This window comes from Mobula hypostoma, chromosome 24 (assembly GCF_963921235.1).
Source record: "Mobula hypostoma chromosome 24, sMobHyp1.1, whole genome shotgun sequence".
In the NCBI taxonomy this organism is placed as follows: domain Eukaryota; kingdom Metazoa; phylum Chordata; class Chondrichthyes; order Myliobatiformes; family Myliobatidae; genus Mobula; species Mobula hypostoma.
In genome coordinates this window covers 43236583-43253428 of record NC_086120.1, presented here as the reverse complement: position 1 = coordinate 43253428, position 16846 = coordinate 43236583, and positions in this window count along the sequence as shown.

Here is a 16846-nt window from a genome sequence, read left to right as displayed (position 1 = left end):
AAGAAATCCCCATTAGACCTTTGCATAGCACCATTTTGAAGCATCTTCCTATGCATCATGTAATTTCTAATCTATTATCTCTCCATTTTGATTATATAATAGGTGTTGTGTCATTAACACATAAGGCTTTGTGTTGCGATTACTCAGAAGAAGATGACTGAATCAGGGTGTTTGGAAATAGGGTTATATCGTTGAAAGGAAGGTGATAGTAATTCAGATATCCATGCTTTACAACAGAGGTGGGCAGAAGAGCATCTCTGAATGCACAATGCCTCGAACCTTGAAGGAGATGGGCTACAGCAGCACAGTCCCGGGATGGCGGGACTGTCATATGTCGAAAGATTGGAGCGACTGGGCTTGTATACTCTGGAATTTAGAAGGCTGAGAGGGGATCTTATTGAAACATATAAGATTACTAAGGGATTGGACACGCTGGAGACAGGAAGCATGTTCCTGCTGATGGGTGAGTCCAGAACCAGAGGCCACAGTTTAAGAATTAGGGGTAGGCCATTTAGAACGGAGTTGAGGAAAAACTTTTTCACCTAGAGAGTGGTGGATATATGGAATGCTCTGCCCCAGAAGGCTGTGGAGGCCAAGTCTCTGGATGCTTTCAAGGAAGAGATGGATAGAGCTCTTAAAGATAGCGGAATAAAAGGTTATGGGGATAAGGCAGGAACTGGATACTGATTGTGGATGATCAGCCATGATCACAGTGAATGGCGGTGCTGGCTCAAAGGGCCGAATGGCCTACTCCTGCACCTATTGTCTATTGTCTAAGACCACGAATGTTCACTCAGTAGCCATTTTATTAGGAGGAGGAGGTAGCTAATGAAGAGTCCACAGAGTATATAGTACTTCCATTTAAAAGTTAACATGTTTAATGATGTAAACCTATATTCTATATATTTTCTAATAATTACGAGGTACTGCAGGGAAACAGCAAGAGCTAATCATTAATTATAATGCCAAAATAATTATTGCTTTTTCTCTTTCAACTCCTTTTGGTTTTATGGTTCTTTTGTTACATAAACATGTAGAATCCCATCTAAGTCTGTTGAAATAATGGTGTCCAATTAGATATGTGCAAATGCAATGATATATTGTGACACATAAATTAACTGGGATTTCAGTGAAAAGCAATCTGTTCATAGATCTGGAGTGGGTGTTTCTAAAGGCATCAGTCAAATTTACAAAATCAAACCATATTGTTTCCTGTTTAATTAATACATACAAACCACATGCCTGGTGCACCAGAGAAGAGCAGTATGTTTGCTATCCCCCTGAGGCTCTTTGCTTGATTCAGTGAGGACTGCCAGATCAGTACAGTTCCCACTAAAAATAATTCCCCACCTCACAAATAAGGAGGAAATTTAATTTGCCAGAGTAATTCTTCTTAAGCCCATCACCCCAAATGAGGCATAGACCCCAACAGCAGCTCGCCAGGCCCCTCCGTCCTGGGTCAGACTTGCGGTCTTCTAAGACATAGCCCATCACAAATCCTTCCTCTACCAGGGATGTGCTGTTTGGAGCTGCTGCTGGCGTTTCTGTAGTGCTGGGCTTTTACGAGATGCGGTTGCTGGCCCTGTGTCCTGCTCTTCTCCTTTCATAGCCGGGCTTGGGACCATCCATGGAGGAGTTTGCTACAGTAATAGGCACTGACAAAGCTGATGATAATAGTCGATGAGCACAACTTCCAACTCAAGAGGGGTGTTTTTCGATGGAGATGCAGACATAGCTTTGTTTCTAGCCCATAGAGCCAAATGAGGGAGGATGTGGATATCCCCATGGGATTGGAGAGGCAAGTAATTAAAAGGGCTACATCAGAATACAAAGGCTGCAAAGATAAGCATATGTGTTGTCATATCTATTGAATTGGCTCCAATAAGCAGAGCATTCATTGCACACCTAATTTTGGCTAGTGACGGGTGTACTCCATATACATCTAAGGTCCCTAGAAGAATTCTGAAGCCATAAAACCATAGGACTCCTAGGAGTAGAATTAAGCCATTCGGCCCATCGAATCTGCTCTGCCATTTGATCTTGGCTGACTTATTAACCCTCTCAACCCCATATTCTCCTGCTTTCTCCCTGTAACATTTGACGCCCTGACTAATCAAGAACCCATCTCTGCTTTAATTGTACCCAATGACTTGGCCTCCACAGCCATTGGTGGTGATGAATTTCACAGTATCACCACCCTCTGGCTCAAGAGATTCCTCTCTTCTCTTTTCTTCTATTCTTAGGCTGTGCTCTCTGGTCCGAGACTCTCCCACTATTGGAAGCGTCCTCTGCATGTCCACTCTATCTCGGCCTTTCAACAGTATGTTTTTATGAGGCATTCCTCTAAACTCCAGTGAGAACAGGCTCCGAACCATCAAGTGCTCCTCGTATATTAGGACTTCCATTCCCAGCATCATTCTCGCAAACTTTCTCTTGACCCTCTCCAATACCAACACATTCTTTCTTAGATAAGAGGCCCAAAACAGCTCACAGTACTTCAGATGCAGTCTGGACAGTGCTTTTTAAAGTTTCAGAATTACATCCTTGTTTTTATATTTCAGTCCTTGCAAAATGAACGCTAACGTTGTATTTGCCTTCCTCACCACAGAGTCAACCTGCAAGTTAACCTTTAGAGAATCCTGCACTAAGCACATTTTCATTTGTAAACTTAGCTCGGAGTCTCTGGAAGACAGTTTTCTGCAGGTACGTAAGAACATAAGAACATAAGAAATAGGAGCAGGAGTAGGCAATCTGGCCCATCAAGCCTGCTCCGCCATTTAATAAGATCATGGCTGATCTGACCATGGACTCATCTCCATCTACTTGTCTTTTCCCAGTACTCTTAATTCCCCTACTACACAAAAACCTATCCAACCTTGTCTTAAATGTACTTATTTAAGCCTCCACTGCTTCATTGGGCAGAGAATTTCACAGATTCACCTCTCCCTGGGAAAAGCAGTTCCTCCTCATTTCCATCCTAAATCTACTCCCCCAAATCTTGAGCCTATGTCCCCTAGTTCTAGTAGAGATGTGGGGGTGATGCTGTTAGATATTCATGTATATTTTGACCCTTACAGGTTGCTGTCAGGTTTCCCTGTGTGTTACGTACTGAATGTGATGTGAGGGAGCATTCTTGGTAGATGACTTACAAGCAAAATAAACAGGTCCTCATCTCTTTGTCTCTCGTGCGTGGGCTATTTATGGCTACCTGGCTTCCCAGTACCACCAATGTAACAGATGTGACACTTGACGTCTTGGCAAGAATGATCATGGTCAAAGACCATGATCACTTCGGAGTCCTCATGCAAGACTCCCAGAAGGAGGTTGAATCTGTGTTTAAAAAAAAGGCAAGTGCAATGTTGGCATTTATTTCAAGGGGAGTAGAATATAAAAACAAGGAGATAATGCTGAGCCTTTATTGTGTTGGGCATGTGACCAAGTGGTTAAGGTGTTCGTCTAGTGATCTGAAGGTCGCTAGTTCAAGCCTCAGCTGTGGCAGCGTGTTTGTGCCCTTGAGCAAGGCACTTAACCACACATTGCTCTAGTGTGTGCGGGGAGTGGCGCCCCACACAGACTTCCAATCTGCACCTTGTAAGGCATGAAAACACCCGACACAGGCCTCTCATGGTCTGAGTCAAAGTTCCCCCCTCCTCCCTCCCCTCCCCTTTATAAGGCACTAGTCAGGTTGTACTTAGTATTGTCAACAGCTTTTGGCCCCTTATCTCAGAAAGGATATGTTGTCATTGGAGAGAGTCCAGAGGAGGTTCATGAGGATGATTCCGGGAATGAATTGATTAAAGTATGAGGAGTGGTTGGCAGCTTTGGGCATGTACTCACTGGAACTTAGAAGAATGCAGGAGTATCTCATTGAAACCCACTGAATGCTGAAAGGACTAGATAGGGTGGATGTGGAGAGGGTGATTCCTATGGTAGGGGTATTCAGAACTAGAGGGCACAGCCTCAGAATTGAGGGGTGAACTTTTAGAACAGAGGGGAGGAGGATTTTTTTTAGCCAGTGAGTAGTAAATTTGTGGAATGCTCTGCCACAGACTGGGGTGGAGGCCAAGTCCGTGGGTACATTTACGGCAGAAGTCGATAGTTTCCTGATCGGTCAGGGCATCAAAGGATATGGCTAGAAGGCTGGTGTATGGGGTTGAGTGGGATCTGGGATCAGCCATGATGGAATGGTGGCACCTCTTGATGGGCTGAATGGCCTACTTCTGCTCCTACGTCTTATGGTCTTATGACCCACATCACATAATGATGATGATGATGATGAATTACAGGACAATTTACAATGACTAATTAACCTAATAACCGGTACATCTTTGGCTTGTGGGAGGAAACCGGAGGACTGGGAAGAAACCGAAGTGGCCACAGGGAAAACATACAAACTCCTTACACAGCGGCAGAATTGAACACCTAATTCTGATGTTGTGGGTTCCGCAAAGTGCTAGGCTGCCATGGCGCCCCCACTTGTGCAAATTGGTTCAAGATCTGAGTGTTTGAATGAAGTAGCTGTACTTGAACCTGGATGCTGGATAAAGAATGTTGTGTCAATCTTTTCTTTCCTTGTCTGACCATTTTCCTGACCATAGGACCTTAACCGCTTATCTTAAATCAAATGTTCATGTATTAAGTCTTACTAACTAGACTCTCACCAACTAATCTATAACCTAACCTGCAGCATATGAATATTATTGTATACGGAATTTACCACTGTAATAGTGCATCATGGTTTTATTGCTGTTAGCGTAACGCTCTACAGTAACCAACTGTAAGATCGGGGTTCAATTCCCACCACTAGCTGGTATTCAGCACAAATGACTTATTTCACTGCGTGTTTCGATGTTTCAATGAATATGTAACAAATAAAGATAATGTTTAAATGGTAAAGGGATCTTCTTCACCTGCTCCATTCTTTAGCCCCCTACTCCTTGGGGGTCATTTCAAAGTTCAGAGTAAATTTATTATTGAAGTATGTGTACCAAATACAGCCTTGAGATTCATTTTCTTGAAGGAACCCACAGGAAAATAAAGAAATACAACAGAATCCATGAAAAACCACGCACAACAAAGACGAACAAACATCTAATGTGCAAAAGAGGACAAATCGTCCAAATAATAAATCAAACAATATGTAGAACGTGAGCTGCAGAGTCTCGGAAAGTGAGCCCCCAGCTGTGGAAACACGAGGAAATCTGCAGATGCTGGAATTTCAAGCAACACACCTAAAAATTGCTGGTGAATGCAGCAGGCCAGGCAGCATCTCTAGGAAGAGGTACAGTCGATGTTTCGGGCTGAGACCCTTCGTCAGGACTAACTGAAAGAAGAGCTAGTAAGAGATTTGTAAGTTGGAGGGGGAGGGGAAGATCCAAAATGATAGGAGAAGACAGGAGGAGGAGGGATGGAGCTAAGAGCTGGAAAGTTGATTGGCAATTGGGATATGAGAGGATCATAGGATGGGAGGCCTAGGGAGAAAGAAAAGGGGAGGGGGGAAGCCCAGAGGATGGGCAAGGAGTATAGTGAGAGGGACAGAGGGAGAAAAAGGAGAGAGAGAAAAAAAATTACTAATAATAATTAATAAATAACGGATGGGGTACGAAGGGGAGGTGGGGCATTAATGGAAGTTAGAGAAGTCAGTGTTCATGCCATCAGGTTGGAGGCTATTCATCTGTGGAGTCAGTTCAGTGCCAAGGCAAGTGAAGCTGGTCCAGGAGCCTGATGGGTTCGTGTAACAACAGCTCCCGAACCTGGCAGTGTGGAACCCAAGACTCCTGTACCTCTCGCCCAATGGTTCTAGCAAGGACAGGGGGAGAAGAGTCAAACGCAGGCAGAGGCGTTGGGCTCAGGTGGGGAACCTTGGATGGCATGAAGTAGTGGGGCTGATTATTATCAGTAAAGCAGCCTACTTATGAACCTAGTGCCAGTTTGAACTCAAGCACTTTTGGTATAAATCTCGCTTGGATAAGCCTTCATTTGAGATAAGCCTTCTCTGGTGGCACCAACTTAAATTGACTTGAATGTTTCATACGTTGAAAAGCATGAACATCAGGCTCTCCTTTTCTCTTACATTCATTCCAGCCAGGATAATGTGTTTGTTTTACTTCCGTAGGAAAAATGTGACCTTTCCTTGTCTGGATATGAGGAGCATAAACTGTTCCCCACAAACCACATTTGCTGGAGGATTTATATTCAAATAATGCTGTTTCAATATCTTTTCTTTCTTTGAGCAATTTTCCTCCCTGACCAGAGTATCTGAACTATTACTTTTAAGTAATAGAATAGAAACACTAAAGTGGCCACTTTATTAGATATACCTGTACTCCTGCTTGTTAATGCAAATATCTAATCCGGTAATCATGTGGCAGCAACTCAATCATAAAAGCATGCAGACATGGTCATGAAGTCCAGTTGTTGTTCAGCCCACTGGGTAAGAAATGTGGCCTAACTGATCTTGACTGTGGAATGACTGTTGGTGCCAGATGGGGTGGTTTGAGTATCTCAGAAACTGCTGATCTCCTGGGATGTTCACACACTACATTCTCTAGTTTACAGAGGATGGTGTGAAAAACAAAAAACATCCAATGTGGGGCAGTTTTGTGGGTGAAATTACCTTGTTAATGAGAGAGGCCAGAGGAGAATGGCCAAGCTGGTCCAAGCTGACAGGAAGGTGATAGTAACTCAATAACCACACATTACAATAGTGGCGTGCAGTGGCCATTTCCGAACGCTTAACACGTTGAACCTTGAAGAGGATTTTTTTCTGTATAGATTATTTCTTTTAGAGCAATGACTCCTCTTAGCACTACGTATTGATCTGTTGTCTACACATGCGCATTGATCTGATCTCTCTCTCTCCCTCACTGCAATGTGAATACACCAGTTAAAATCATCTCCTGCATGCCTGCTCTTATTTAATTGATATGTAGTTGCACAGGCACAACAGATTGGCTTTGAGTATGAACCTGAATGTCAGAGAATATCACCAACTGCACTGATAGTTATGGGATAAAATAGAAAGAGGAAAGAATTAATCAGGACGGTGAAGGCCGTTACAGACGCTAACAAAGGGATACATGAGTGACAGTGGAAAGTACACAGTGAAAGATGCAACTAGCAAAGTTAAAGTGAAAATAACATGCCAATCACTTCAGTCGGGAAAGCTGGCGAATTTGATAGCACAAATGAAGGCTGGAGAGTCGTATACCAAAAGGCTTGAACTGTATTGTAAGGCAGACAATGTAGGCGAGCCAAAGAAAGCCCCGTGCTTCTTGGGTGATTGGACGTACAGTATTTTATGCAACCCAGTAACCTCTGAAAAGCCAGCAAGCAAGATGTTCGACAAAATTGTTACGATATTACAGAATCACCTGAGCCCTAAATTGCTGATAATTGCTGAGAGATTTAGATTTTACAAAAGGAACTAGTCAAAGGATAAAAACATTTCTGGATACATTGCAGGATTGTACAAACTTTCCCAGTAATGTGACTTAAGAGAAGGACTTTCTGATGCATTAAGGGACAGGCGTGTATGTGGCATGCATAGGCAAAGCACTTAAAAGAGGCTACTGTCAGAAAGAGACCTAACTTTAGAACTGGGATTGACCATTGCAATATTGGTAGAAACTGCACCAAAGGATGCAGCAGAACTACAGAAAAGGAGGTTAGAATGTGATATCCCTGAATGAGCAAAAAGCCAAAAATGTTATTGATGTGGCAAATCCTCCCATGTTGCTAATGACTGTTGGTTCAAAGAAAAAAAATTGTAGTAAGTGTCACAGACAAGGTCACAGAGGGAGAATGTGTAAGGCAGACAAAAAAGCACAACTGAGTGAAAAGTTTCAAACACGAGATTAAGCAAATGCATAAAGTGACCAAAGGTAAAATGGGCTCATACAACACAGAGTCAGACAAAGGTGAACTGTCATGCCTGGAACTGCATAGTATTACTGAAGCAGATCACAAAATCACATGGATCACAATGGATGTGTCTGGTGTAAAACTGAAAATGGAGCTGGATGCAGTGTCAGCTTTGTCTATAATTCCAGAGGCTGGCTACAACTGACTACAAGATACCATTGGAGAGACCTCAATGATGCTAAAAGTGTACACAGGTGAGAAAGTGTCTCCCAAAGACAAACTGAAGGTGAGTGTGATGTGTGAGGGTCAAACACTGCAGTTAGATCTTTATGTATTGAAAATTGGAGAGCCAGCACTTTTCGGATGTGAATGGTTGAGAAAAATCCAACTAGACTGGCACACAATCAAAGCTCTCAATGTGGCGTCAACAGGCAATGGCAGCTCAAATGGTAACGCTAACCAGAGACTGGCACAGCTGCTTAATGCTAATGAGAAGGTGTTTGAGAAGAGTACCGGTAAACTCAAAGACATGAAGGCCAGAATTGAACAGGATGAAGCAGCAACACCAAGATTTAATAAAGCGTGTCCAGTGCCTTACACACTATGTCCTAAAGTGATTGCTAAATTTCTGAACTTGGAGGCATCTGGCATTCTCTCCGAGGCTGAGTGGAGTGATTGGGCCATGCCGATTGTCCCGGTGATCAAGAAAGGGAAAGACGGAGCTGTTTGCATGTGTGAGGATTTCATGGTGAGCATCAACCCTGTGCTGCGTACTGTGCAGTATCACCTGCCACGAATAGAAGACATTTTTGTGTCTTTGGCAGGTGGATGGAGGTTTTCAAAGATTGACTTGTCACAAGTCTATCTGCAAATGGAGATTGAAGGTTCCAGCAGAAAGTTCCTCACAGTCAACATTCACAAGAGACTGTTCCAGCATAATTGTCTCATTTTTGGTGTCGCATCAGCCCCTGCAATTTTACAAACAGCAATAGACCAAGTGCTCCAAGATATCCCAGGAACACAATGTTACCTTGATGACGTAGTCATTAAGAATGATGAAGAGCACCTCTAGAACCTTGATAAAGTGCTTACCAGGCTCAGTGAGTAAGGTCTGTGTGCAAAGAGAGAGAAATGTGAGTTTTTCAAGAATGAAATCTCATATTGTGGACTTGGCACTGACAAGCATGGCTTACGTAAGTCACAAGAGAAGAGTTAAACAGTGCTGCAGGTACCCAAACTGGAAAATGTGTCACGACTCAGGTCATATTTGGGCCTTGTAAGCTGCTACCACCAGTTTCACCCAAACATTGCAACAGTGCTGCACCTATTGAATGCACTTTTGCAGATAGGAGCAAAATGGGAATGATCAGAAAGATGTGAAAGAGCATTCAAGGAAACGAAGAGACTAATAACATTAGATGAACTGCCCACCCATTATGACCCATCCTTGCCCATCAGACTGATGTGTGATGCATCCTCTTACAGCATTGGGGCCGTTTTGTCACACATTATGAAAGATGGATATGAACATCCGATTGCGCTTGCTTCAAGATCATTGAAGATCATACTAGGCCCTTAGTCTAGTATGGGGAATAAAAACATTCCCACCTGTACCTTTATGGACAAAAGTTTACGCTAGTGTCAGTTTACCAACCCCTTGTGAACATCTTCAGTCCCAGAAAGGGAATTCTAGTGATGATTACAACATTGGTCATTATTCCTAGGAGCCCACTCTTATGACATTGAGGTCAAGGGTACCAAACAACACAGCAATGCTGATGGCTTGTCACTTCTTCCACTCTCGGCAACTGAAGAAGTGAAGTCTTTATACTGTGACCCAGCAGGAGTGTTCCACCTGCATTGGTGGACCAGTTGCTAGTAACAATTTCTGAAATACAAAGGGAAATATGGAATGACCCGACATTGATGAAAGTCTATGACATCGTCATGCAAGGATGGCCAGCTCATGGTAACCATATGTTTCCAGCGTTCTCAGTGAGACGGGACAAACTGTTGGTTTGTCAAAGAACGCTGATGTGTGATTCTCGTGTTTGGTTCCCTCTAAACTGTGCACCAGAGTGTTAGAGAATCTGCATGAAGGACACCTGGGTACAGTCAAGATGAAGAGTCTCACCTGGAGCTTCATGTGGTGGCCGGGAATACATAAACAAACTGAAGACTTAGTCAAAAACTGTCTAGGATGCCAAAAAGTTCGAGATGCAACCCCAAGGGCACCATTACACCCATGGGAGTGGTCGCTGTCACCATGGCAAAGAGTACATATTGACTTTGCTGGCCCATTCATGGACTCCAGGTTTCTGACTGCTGTGGATGCTCTGTCGAAGTGGCTGGAGGTTGTACCAATGAAGTCAACCAGCTCAGCAAAGACGGTCTCCACTCTGAGGATTACCTTCGCCAGAAGTGGCTGACCTGAACAAATTGTGAGTGACAACGGACCACAATATAGATCAGAAGAATTCCAACTGTTCGGTAAGAAAAATAGCATCAGACATTTCAAGTTATCTCCTCACCACCCAGCAATGAATGGGTTAGCTGAAACATTCAAACTTTCAAGAAGTCTATTAAAACAATGGACAAAGAGGACATTTCTCTACTGCACAAGGTGGACAACTTCCTTTTTATGTATCAGATCTCTGTTCATATGATGACAAATCAAACACTTGCAATGCTGTTCATGAACAGGAATCTGAGATCTCGCATAGACCTCCTGAAACCAGATCTACGGAGGGAAGTACAGAATAAACAGTTCTGCGAGTTGCCAAGTGAATCAGCAAGGAGCTTTGAGGTTGGACAGGAAGTCCCAGTGTGTGATTACTGAGAATACAAGTGGACACCTGGTAGGATAACTACAAGAAATGGATTACTGACATACACAGTGGATGTTGGAGATCATACATGGAGACTTCATATGGACCAGATTCTGAATGCTCAACTGAAGAACACACCTGAGTTGACTGCATCCAACGAGATGGACACATTACAGCCACCGAACTTAGTGATGATCTCAGTGATGAGGTCACTGAAAGCAACGTGACAACGGAAACCGAGAATGTTGTCTTAGACAAGACACCTCCCAAACCTGATGCTACTCCCCAGGTCCAGAGGTGATAGGACAATGTTATTGTTGACAAGTCACCTGCCGAACCCCATGCCACTCCACAGGTCCAGAGGCACTATCCTGAAAGAAACAGTGCGCCACCCAAAAGACTGAACCTTTAGAACTGTGACGTTAGTTATGGACTGCTATTGTGAAAGCATGTTTATCTGGAATGTGGGTTTATGAAAGGGAAGATGAATATTTTGTACACATACAGTTTTATGTTGCATTAATCTAAAGGGGGAGGAAGTGTAGTGTATGGATCTATTTCTTTCAGAGCAATGACTCCCCTTAGCACTACATGTAGACTGTTGTCTACGCATGTGCGTCCATCCATCCATCTCTCTCTCTCTCTCTCTCTCTCACTGCAATGTGAATACACCATTTAAAGCTATCTCCTGCACGGGGGCTTTTATTTAATTGATATGTAGTTGCACAACAAAACAGGCTGGGCTACAGCAGCAGAAAACCAAGAACATACACTCAGAGGCCACTTTGTTATTAACTAGACTCTCACCAACTAATCCATGACCTAACTTGCAGTGTACGAATGATACTGTATACAAAACTTCACATACTGCCACTGGAAAAGCACAATCCTCTTATCCATTTCTTTCTCCGGAAACATTGACAAAGTTAACCATTTGTAAGACACATGCCCCCATCTCTTCCTTGGTCCAGTGCAGTAGGTAGGGCTGCACGGTAGTGTAACACTTCACAGTGCCAGCTGTAGGATCTGGGTTCAATTCCTGCTGCTGCCTGTAAGGTTTGTACGTTCTCCCCGTGACTGTGTGTGTGTTTCCTCCAGATGCCCCAGTTTCCTCCCACATTACAAAGACACATGAGTCAGTAGGTTAATTGGTCACAGGGGTGTAACTGGGTGGCACAAGCTTGTGGAGCTGGAAGGTCCTGTTACAGAGTGGTATATTTAATTAAACCTAATTACTTAATTAAGGATTACAACTATTAAGGCAACCCCAGGCTATCACTAAGGAAAGGCTAGTTGTCCTTATCAAGGGAACTTGAGTAACGTTGATCTCTCTTCAAGAAAGTCAAGATGACGCTGAAAATTGATGTCCTGGCTCAGAGTAAATTATATTTTAGGTTCAAAGGGAGCCAAATAAATGAACCTGAATCAGATTGTCTTTTTCCCCTCTGCATTCTGTCTATTTATGTCAACCAATTGTCTCTTGGAAGTTTGAGTCACTGTCGTCAGGGTCAGCCCCAGTTCCTGATCACAACTCCTAAAAAGTAGTCTCAATATTTACCAGGACTCCTTGATACATCTCTTTCAAGGTTCAAGATAGATTCAAGATTATTTAATGTTATTTCTAGTCTGTAACTGTAAAGGAGAACGAAATAATAGCTATTCCAGCGCCAAAAAAAGCAGCACAAGAAACACAATAAGGTAAAGAACCCAATAATAATTTTAAAAAACACAAATATAAATACATAATGTAACTTATATTCACAGATCGATTGCATGTCCATAAAGTGACACTGGGCACAGGAGTGTCTGTACATAATTAACTGACAGGAAATGATAAAGAAGTGGGGGCTGGGTATGTGGAGGGGTGGAGGTGTTGATCAGCCTTACTGCTTGGGGAAAAACACTGTTTATGAGTTTGGTGGTCTTGGCCTAGATGCTACATAGCCCCCTCCCTGATGGGAATGGAACAGACAGTCCATGAGCAGGGTGGGTTGGATCCTTCATGACATTACAGGCCCTTTTCTGACACCTTTCCGTAACTATATGTCCCTGATGGTGAGTAAGCTGGTGCCGATGATGCGTTGGGCAGTTTTGACTACGCCTTGTAGAGCTTTCCTGTCTGTCACAGGCTTTTCTTCAAGGAACACAGAGCTAAAAGGAGACTGGTGTCCATCTTTTCTGTTCTCAGTTCATCTTTGGTATGAGGGCACATGTGAGCTGGTGATAATTGGCCCCTATAGTCACTATCAGTTGAAGACCCCTCCTCACAACCCCTCCCAAATAAATGCTGCTTCAAGCATGCAGGCTCACCTGTTAAACAATCAACAACCCCAATTGTTACCTCAACAAAACGGATTCCTGTTTGCATTCAACTTGGACAATTCAACAATTTCCTACCCTCAAAGACTGCTCACACTTGACCTTCTCGTGTTCAAAGCAGTTAGGGATGGAGCTTGTTCTACCTCGGGCAATGGTTTGGTTCAGCGTCATTTCTCTCACGTCCCATCTGTCTCTCCAAATAACCTGGAGTTTGAAGCTCTGTATTTTGCGCAAGAATCTGTCCCTGCTTGTTCAGCAGGCTCCACGTCCTCTCAGGAGCCACCTGCCCCTGCTTTAAATGTCCAGACAATCTATCAACATGCCCAACTTTATTACACAATCTCATTGCAATTCCTTTCTTACTTCCAGCACTTCTGTTGATAGAACCCGCAAGAGGCAACAAATCACATCCTTTCTTTAACTTCTCAATTTTAAGGTTGCTCAATACCTTTCAGCAAGTTTATCAAACGCATGCTCAAAGCAGTCACCATAGCTGTCTGTATAAGTTCTGGATCATCTCTTATGCCAGCAGAGCCAGCCTTTTCCCACCGGCTGTTTACCTACATATCCCAGTGGTATGACAATGCTATTTTCTCTGGTTTCATCATTAAGTCACGCAAACTACCTCCGATCTCAGGAGGAGTTTTAAACTAAACACTCCCCTCTCAAGAGTTCATTTTAATTGCCATGTAACTCCTCCCTACTTGGAGTTCCTACCTTTCCCTGGTATTTTAGAAAATAACCCCACAGTTTCCTTCTCAGAAGTGACTTAGAAGTTACTTGGTTACAGTTGTGTTCAGCAGTATATTAAAAAAATTTAAAAATCATCTCTCTATCACTCTCTTTCAGGTCACCTGCTTGTCCTCTGTCCCTTTTCTCTCCCTTCCTGATTGACTCAGTTCATCCCTCACCCAATTCAATCTCAGTTCTCTATCACCCTCTTTCCTTCCCTTCGTCCACCACCCACTCAATCTGCTCGATGTCCACACACTCCTTCCAGTAGGTCCCCTTCCCCCACTGACCCCATCTGCCCACAACACCTTCCTGACTCGGATCAATGATCTTTCTCCATCTCCGATCAGAACCCATCATCTGCAGTCCTTTGTTGCCTCTATCTATCACCGCCCAGTCTCTGTCACAACTTCTGCTCCTCTCTCCTCCATCTGCCTATCTCCTGCCACCTCTCCCACATTCAAAGTACATTTATTACGGAAGTATGTATATTTTTACAACCTTGAGATTCATCTCCTAACAGGCGGCCACAAAACAAAGAAAACCAAAAGAATCCACTAAAAAAGATCATCAAACACCCAATGTGCAGAGAGAAAAAAAACAAACCATGCAAACAGTAAAGGTAAGCCAACAGAGTTATGAACTGAAGTCTACAGGGAGAATTTATCATAGAACATAGAACATAGAATAGTACAGCACAGTACAGGCCCTTCGGCCCACAATGTTGTGCCGACCCTCAAACCCTGCCTCCTATATAAACCCCCATCTTAGATTCCTCCATATACCTGTCTAGTAGTCTCTTAAACTTCACTAGTGTATCCGCCTCCACCACTGACTCAGGCAGTGCATTCCACACACCAACCACTCTCTGAGTGAAAAACCTTCCTCTAATATCCCCCTTGAACTTCCCACCCCTTACCCTAAAGCATGTCCTCTTGTATTGAGCAGTGGTGCCCTGGGGAAGAGGCGCTGGCTATCCACTCTATCTATTCCTCTTATTATCTTGTACACCTCTATCATGTCTCCTCTCATCCTCCTCCTCTCCAAAGAATAAAGCCCTAGCTCCCTTAATCTCTGATCATAATCCATACTTTCTAAATCAGGCAGCATCCTGGTAAATCTCCTCTGTACCCTTTCCAATGCTTCCACATCCTTCCTATAGTGAGGTGACCAGAACTGGACACAGTACTCCAAGTGTGGCCTAACCAGAGTTTTATAGAGCTGCAACACGCGACTCTTAAACTCTATCCCTCCACTTATGAAAGCTAACACCCATTAGCTTTCTTAACTACCCTATCTACCTGTGAGGCAACTTTCAGGGATCTGTGGACATGTACCCCAAGATCCCTCTGCTCCTCCACACTACCAAGTATCCTGCCATTTACTTTGTACTCTGCCTTGGAGTTTGTCCTTCCAAAGTGTACCACCTCACACTTCTCTGGGTTGAACTCCATCTGCCACTTCTCAGCCCACTTCTGCATCCTATCAATGTCTCTCTGCAATCTTTGACAATCCTCTACACTATCTACAACACCACCAACCTTTGTGTCATCTGCAAACTTGCCAACCCACCCTTCTACCCCCACATCCAGGTCATTAATAAAAATCACGAAAAGTAGAGGTCCCAGAACAGATCCTTGTGGGACACCACTAGTCACAATCCTCCAGTCTGAATGTACTCCCTCCACTACCACCCTCTGCCTTCTGCAGGCAAGCCAATTCTGAATCCACCTGGCCAAACTTCCCTGGATCCCATGCCTTCTGACTTTCTGAATAAGCCTACCGTGTGGAACCTTGTCAAATGCCTTACTAAAATCCATATAGATCACATCCACTGCACTACCCTCATCTATATGCCTGGTCACCTCCTCAAAGAACTCTATCAGGCTTGTTAGACACGATCTGCCCTTCACAAAGCCATGCTGACTGTCCCTGATCAGACCATGATTCTCTAAATGCCTATAGATCCTATCTCTAAGAATCTTTTCCAACAGCTTTCCCACCACAGAGTAAGGCTCACTGGTCTATAATTACCCGGACTATCCCTACTAACTTTTTTGAACAAGGGAACAACATTTGCCTCCCTCCAATCCTCCGGTACCATTCCCGTGGACAAGGAGGACATAAAGATCCTTGCCAGAGGCTCAGCAATCTCTTCTCTCGCCTCATGGAGCAGCCTGGAGAATATTCTGTCAGGCCCCGGGGACTTATCTGTCCTAATGTATTTTAACAACTCCGACACCTCCTCTCCCTTAACATCAGCATGCTCCAGAACATCAACCTCACTCATATTGTCCTCACCATCATCAAGTTCCCTCTCATTGGTGAATACCGAAGAGAAGTATTCATTGAGGACCTCACTCACTTCCACAACCTCCAGGCACATCTTCCCACCTTTATCTCTAATCGGTCCTACCTTCACTCCTGTCATCCTTTTTTTCTTCACATTATTGAAGAATGCCTTGGGGTTTTCCTTTACCCTACTCGCCAAGGCCTTCTCATGCCCCCTTCTTGCTCTTCTCACCCCCTTCTTAAGCTGCATTCTTGCTTCCCTATATTCCTCAATAGACCCATCTGATCCTTGCTTCCTAAACCTCATGTATGCTGCCTTCTTCCTCCTGACTAGATTTTCCACCTCACTTCTCACCCATGGTTCCTTCACCCTACCATTCTTTATCTTCCTCACCAGGACAAATTTATCCCTGACATCCCGCAAGAGATCTCTAAACATCGACCACATGTCCATAGTACATTTCCCTGCAAAAATATCATCCCAATTCACACCCGCAAGTTCTAGCCTTATAGCCTCATAATTTGCCTTTCCTCAATTAAAAATTTTCCTGTCCTCTTTGATTCTATCCTTTTCCATGATAATTATAAAGGCCAGGGAGCGGTGGTCACTGTCCCCCAGATGCTCACCCACTGAGAGATCTGTGACCTGACCCGGTTCATTACCTAGTACTGGATCTAGTATGGCATTCCCCCTGGTCGCCCTGTCCACATACTGCGACAGGAATCCATCCTGGACACACTTAACAAATTCTGCCCCATCTAAACCCTTGGAACTAATCAGGTGCCAATCAATATTAGGGAAGTTAAAGTCA